This window comes from Giraffa tippelskirchi, chromosome 3 (assembly GCF_054371585.1).
Source record: "Giraffa tippelskirchi isolate mGirTip1 chromosome 3, T2T-mGirTip1v1.2.pri, whole genome shotgun sequence".
In the NCBI taxonomy this organism is placed as follows: Eukaryota; Metazoa; Chordata; class Mammalia; order Artiodactyla; family Giraffidae; genus Giraffa; species Giraffa tippelskirchi.
The window spans coordinates 189,508,870-189,515,919 of record NC_137277.1 but is presented as its reverse complement, the minus strand read 5'-3'; positions in this window follow the sequence as shown (position 1 = coordinate 189,515,919).

Below are 7,050 nucleotides of genomic sequence, written 5' to 3'. Positions count from 1 at the left end.
CTGCAGAAGGGAAAGGCTACCCACTCCAGTATTCTGGCCTGGAGAATTCCATGGACTGTACGGTCCATGGGGTTGCAAAGAGTCGGACACACACAACTGAGTGACTTTCACTTTCTTTTCCCTTTCACTTGTATTTTACTATCGGAAAAGAATATGTTTCCAAGGTGTGTAATAGTATGAGGAGATGTAATTTGTTATAATGTTAAATTTTTACAGAAGAAAACAAAATTATAGTGAGACATCTCAACCGTGTTAAAAATTTTTATTGAAAAGGTGAAAGGAGGGACTTCCCTGGTGGTCCAGTGGTTAAAAATCCACCTTGCAATGCAGGGGATGTGTGTTCAATCCCTGGTCAGGGAACTGAGGGCTCACATATATCAAGCAGTAACTAAGCCTGCATATTGCAACTCCTGAGCCCACCCACCACAACCAAAGGTCCCACATGACACAACAAAGATCCCGCATCCTGCAACTAAGACCTGATGTAGCCAAGTAAATAAATAAAAGGTTGTTGTTGTTCGATTGCTAAGTCATGTCCAGTTCTTTGTGACCCTATGGACTGCAGCACGCCAGGCTTCTCTGTCCATCACCATCTCCCGGAGCTTGCTCAGACTCATGTCCATTGAGTCAGTGATGCCAACCAACCATCTCCTCCTCTGTCGTCCCCTTCTCCTCATGCCTTCAATCTTTCCTGGCATCAGGGTCTTTTCCCATGAGTCAGCTCTTCACATCAGGTGGCCAAAGGATTGGAGCTTCACTGTTGATTTCCTTTAGGATTGACTGGTTTGATCTCTTTGCTGTCCAAGGGACTCTCAAGAGCCTTCTCCAGCATCAAAATTCGAAAGCGTCCATTCTTTGGTGCTCAGCCTTCTTTATGATCCAACGTTCACATCCATACATGACTACTGGAAAAGTCACAGCTTTGACTAGACGGACCTTTGTTGGCAAAGTAATGTCTCAGCTTTTTAATACGCTGTCTAGGTTGGCCATAGCTTTTCTTCCAAGGAGCAAGCATCTTTTAATTTTGTGGCTGCAGTCACCATCTGCAGTGATTTTGGAGCCCAAGAAAATAAATCTGTCAGTGTTTCCATTGTTTCCCCACCTATTTGCCATGAAGTGATGGGATCGGATGCCATGATCTTAGTTTTTTGAATGTTGTGTTTTAGGCCAGCTTTTTCACTCTCCTCTTTCATCTTCATTCATGAGGCTCTTTAGTTCCTCTTCACTTTCTGCCATTACAGAAGTATTATCTGCATATCTGAGTTTGCTGATATTGCTCTTGACAATCTTAATTCCAGCTTGTGATTCAGCCAGTCTGGCATTTCACATGCTGTACTCTGCATGTAAGTTGAATAAGCAGGGTAACAAAATAAAAGGTGGAAGGAAATATATCCAAATATTAGCAAGGTTGTCTTGGAGAATTTTCTTTAATATGCAATTATTATTTTTATTTTACAGGAGAAAACATTTTAATCAAAAATTTTTCAAGGCAGTGTATTATGTTTTTCAGGTTTCTCCACAGAAACAGAACCAACAGGATGGATTGACGTGTTTGTTTGTCTGCTTATAAGGAACTGAGCCTCACAATTATGGAGGCTGATGAGTTCCATATCTGCAGTGTGGGCATGCATTGTGTGCTGAGCATTTTATGTGTATTACTTCCTGTCTTCCTCACTATCGTCCTTTATATATAGTCTGTCATTTATTCCCATTCTCCAGGGAGGGAGAGTGAGGCACAGAGGAGTCAGGTAACTCTGCCACGGCCACAGGGTCAGTGGGCAGGGAATCAGGACCCCTGTCGGCCGGCTTCTCCTTTACGCACAGGAGGCTCATCAAACAGGATCCATGAAAACTTTAGGGGATCCCACATTGTTTTACTTTTCATTTATTTTAAAGTCAGGAGGGAAAAAAATGAATCTAATGATAATGAATAAATAATACATTTAGTCTGGTTTCCGTTCATCTTTATTCCAACAGAGTCATAAAATAGATTTAATATTTTTTTATGGGAGGAAAGGCGCACAAAGACAGGAGTGCCTGGGGCCCCCGAAATCAGGCCCTCTAACTCCAGATGCCCTTACTCCAGGCCCCTGGACTTGAACTATTTATGGCTCAGCCGCCCTCCGAACCCCAGAGAACCCAATTTAAACTTGGATGTCTGTGTAGACTCAGACACGTCAGTCACCCTGTCCTGCCATAGCTCCTCCTCTGTAAAATGGAAATCATAACGAATGTGGACTCGTCTCTGGCCATGAGGGTGCCCTGATGTTCTGAATGTCCGCGCCCAATATCCCAGCTACGTGCCTGAAGCTGAGAGAGGGCTCCGGAAGGATGCGCCGCGCCTGATGTCTTTCTCCCCGCAGCGCAGGGTCTGGAGCGTCCAGACCCCACATGGGCTCCAGGAGAGGCCAGCTGGCCTAGGGCCCCTGCGGAGCAACACCTCCTCAGGCGCACCAGGAATTCCGCAGCATCTCCGCAGCCCTCTCGGGGGATATGCTGATGAGTTCTTCCACCAACCAGGGGAGATCTGAGCGTATAAAAGCTTCCAGGTCTGGGCAATCATCCCCACCCCCAGCTCCCTGGGGCCCTTTCTCATCTTAGCTCCGTTCTGCAGGAAGCAGGACAGAAAGAACTGGGTTTGATGCAAGTGGAGGAGAGAGCACAGACTTGGAGCGCTCAGAAACTGGCTTTGCAGCCCAGTGCTGCCAAGACTAGCTTGGATAAGTTCCGCAACCTCTCTGGGCCTCCATCGAATAACGGGAACACACAATTAAAGTAGAAATAATGCATGTGACTATTAGTAGTAGGAGGAGTGTAAAGGCACTGGGGTCAGAGTCCTTAGGTTCAAATCATGGCTTCTGCCTCTTGACAGTACGTGGCTTCCCTTCTCCAAGTCTAAGTTTCTCATTTGTGAAATGGGGAACAATAATAGTCTCAACTCAAAGGGTTAAATCGGGAAGATTCGATGTGGTAATTAGATTTAAAGTTCTTTGCAGCAGGGGCACACAGTAAGTGCTCTATAAAGGTCAGCTTTATAATTCTGTCACTTTATAATTGTGTCTCTTCAAGAGCCCTTTAGCATATAGTCCAAATTCCCAACTGCACACAGTAGGTGCTTAATGGGTAGCTGCGGAATGACTAGATAAATGAACGGATGAAACAAACTCACCATCACTTTTGATCTAGGACCCTTCTTCATGCCAAATCCCCTTTGACCTAAATGCAATAGAAATTTTTGCAGCCTCAAGGCCTTCAATCTTCGGTTTCTTCTGGACTGGATGAGACAGTTGAAACTATGTCTGCAACTCTGACACTCCCTTCAAAACGTGGACCCTAATTCCCTTCCCCTTGACTGTGAGCTGGACTTACTGCCTTGCTTCTAACAAATATAATAAAGTAGAAGTGACAGGGTACAAATCTTAAGACTAGATCATAAAAATCATGGTCTTCATCTTGGATCACTTGTTCTGGAGATGACAGTGGCTACGTCATGAGCACGCTCAAGCAGCTCTATGGAGGGGTGCATGCGATGAGGAACTGAGTTCTCCTGCCAACAGCCATGTGCGTGAGCCGTCAGAGAAGCAGAGCCTCTGGCCCCGGTCGAGCCTTCCGACGAGGCAGCCCCAGCCAACAACATCAGAGACTCAGCCAGGACCACCCCTCTGTGTCTCTCTCCAGCTTCCTGACCCACAGAAATCATGAGATAACAAGTGCTATCTCAAGCAGTTATGTTTGGGGATAATTTGTTGCAAAGCAACTAATAGCTAACATACTTTGTATGAATATTCTTGTAAAAATTTATTATTTCTTTATATTTTTGGCTGCACGGGATCCTCACTGCTAAACAGGGCTTTTTCTAGTTGTGCCCAGTAGGGGCTACTCTTCCTTGTGGTACACGCTTCTCACTGTGGTGGCTTCTCTTGCCGCAGAGCTTGGGCTCTAGGGCACGTGACTTCAGCAGTTGTGGAGCACCAGCTTAGTTGTCCCATGGCATGTGCGATCTTTCCAGACCAGGGATCGAATCTGTGTCCCCTGCATGGGCAGGTGGATTCTCAACCACTGGACCATCAAGGAAGCCCTGTGTGAATATTCCTGAGAAAAATTTGAAATGAAGTCCTTTCTAATCGTACCTGGCTTGCGGAGGCTTCTGACTGTTCATTCTACATAATGTTTGAACTCTGTTCAGAAAACCTGAACCCATACTTTCCTTGTGCCGTTACTGTTATTAGACCATGCCTGCTAACCAGTTAAGGACCAGCCTCCCCCCAGCTGCTCCAAGATCTCGTGGAGGCTGCATCTTGATCTCTGCTGCACACCCGCCCTTAGTGGGATTGGCATGACTAGATTCCTGACCTGCAAGGGAGGGTCAGGCTCACTGGCAAGCAGGCTTCTGTCCTGTCAGTAGCTCATATTCGAAAGCATCGTATTATCAATTTCAGGAGGGTTCATCTCAGAGAGACTATTTCCTTACTGACAACTCCCATGCTGTTTCAACAGCAGCTAATCCTTTCACCTTATTTGGAGAGAGCTTCAGAATCCTTTCCCTGGCTAGCCAAGTCTCGGCGCTCACTGGAGAGAACTCTCAGACGCTTTGCCTCTGGGAAGTGTCGCCCAATGTGGAAAAGAGCCTGGAAAGAGTGTCCGGGCCTGATCAGATTGAAGGCTTGGGGCTGATAAAGACAAGCCAGCTCCTCTTATCTCCTGATGAGGATGTTAGCAATGAAGTTGTCCTGCAGGAGTGGCCAGGGTGGCCGTGGCGGTCAAGTTCATCAGTCTGACTGAGCACCTGCTATGTGCCAGTGAGACACTGCAGGCAAAGCCAGGACACAACAGTGAGCAGACAAGGTCCTCATCCTCATAGAATTCATGATCTAGGTGGGAAGACAGGCAGGCCAGTGAATAATTTCAGTTCAGAGCAGTAAGCAGAGAAGATGTCCCTCAGGGTCCCGTGGCTAGACTCCACACTCCCAGTGCAAGGGGCTTCGATTTGATCCCTGTTGAAGGAAGTAGATCCCACAGTTCAGTTCAGTTCAGTCGCTCAGTTGTGTCTGACTCTTTGCAACCCCATGGATGGCAGCATGCCAGGCCTCCCTGTCCATCACCAACTCCCGGAGCTTGCTCAAACTCATGTCCATCGAGTCAGTGATGCCATCCAACCATCTCATCCTCTGTTGTCCCCTTCTCCTCCCACCTTCAATCTTTGCCAGCTTCAGGGTCTTTTCAAATGAGTCAGATCTTCGCATCAGATGGCCAAAGGATTGGAGTTTCAGCTTCAGCATCAGTCCTTCCAATGAATATTCAGGACTGATCTCCTTTAGGATGGACTGGTTTGATCTCCTTGCAGTCTAAGGGACTCTTAAGAGTCTTCTCCAACACCACAGTTCAAAAGCAACAATTCTTCGGTGCTCAGCTTTCTTTAGGGTCCAACTCTCACATCCATATATGACTACTGGAAAAACCATAGCTTTGACTAGACAGACCTTTGTTGGCAAAGTGATGTCTCTGCTTTTTAATATGCTATCTAGGTTGGTCATAACTTTTCTTCCAAGGAGCAAGCGTCTTTTAATTTCATGGCTGCAGTCACCATCTGCAGTGATTTTGGAGCCCCCAAAAGTAAAGTCTCTCACTGTTTCCCACATGTTGCAACTAAAGAGATCTCACAAGTCTCAAGAAAAATTGAAGATACCACAATTTAACTGCAACTAAGACCTGGAGCAGCCAAATAAATAGATAAATGTTTTTTTTTAAAGAGCAGTAAGCATAGATTGATCTACACACAGTGAACTGGGAGCAGAAGAGAACAAGGAAGGGTTCATTCCTTGGGGATGGACAGAGCAGCGCAGATTCAGGAGATCCCAGGAAGAATGAGCCAAGCAGAGGGGAGGAAGTCCTATGCTAAGGACTTTGAAGGTTAAGGCAAGGATTCCTCTCAGTTCTTTGTCATAACTTCTCAGGGTTGGCAGGATTTAATTTGTCCTCTTCCTATCTCTCTTAGAGTCTAGCTGGATCATTAACCGCAAAACCAACTTTGAAATTTGAAGGAAAATCTCACAAAAAGAGATAGAAGTAAACTCGCCCCTGGATTTTATCAAGGATCCTGAGACAAGGATGGAGTGCAGATTTCTTAGCAAATCTGGAATCTGTTTACTTTGCCCATCCACAGGGCCTCATGCGTGGACTACTGCTGAAGTCACTTTAACTCATCTCCACATTTCTACTCCCTATTCTAAATCCAGGCTTCGCAGGTGGCTCAGCAGTTGAGAATCTGTCTGCGATGCGGGAGACCAGGAGCCATGGGTTCCATCCCTGGGTTGGGAAGATCCCCTGGAGAAGGGCATCACAACCCACTCCAGTGTCCTTGCCTGGAGAATGCCGTGGGCAGAGGCGTCTGGCGGGCTACAGTCCATGGGGTCGCACAGAGCTGGACACGACTTAGGGACTGAGCACTCAGAGGCGCATTCTGAATCCAGGCCCTCATGGCAGCTACCGCGATCCCGTGAGATTTGCCGATTGGATAATGCCACTTCCCTATTCAAAACCCTTGAAAGGCCTTCAGTTACTCTCTGGATAAAATCCACTCTCCTTCCTGTGCCCAGTCGGGCCCGTGTGTCTGCCTTCTGCCCACTTCTCCAATCTCCTCCCTTGTCCTGCCCCATCTGCTCACCCTGTCCCTGGCACTGGCTTTCTGTTGCTGAAATATACCAAGCTTTTTCACACTCAGAGCCATTCACTCACTCAGAATATATTTATCAATCACCTTCTACATGCCAGACATTGTCCTTGGCACTGTCCTTGGCAGGGAAAAAAGTGCACACAAATCATTGCCCTTGGGAAGTTTACATTTTAGTGAGGACAGACAGACTGTAAATAAGACACATCAATAAATACATTATGTTGGATGAGATTACACAGCGGAAATGACAAATAGATTCAAGGGATTAGATCTAATAGAGCGCCTGAAGAACTATGGACAGAGGTTCATGGCGTTGTACAGGAGGCAGGGATCAAGCCTATCCCCAAGAAAAAGAAACGCAAAAAAGGCAAAATGGT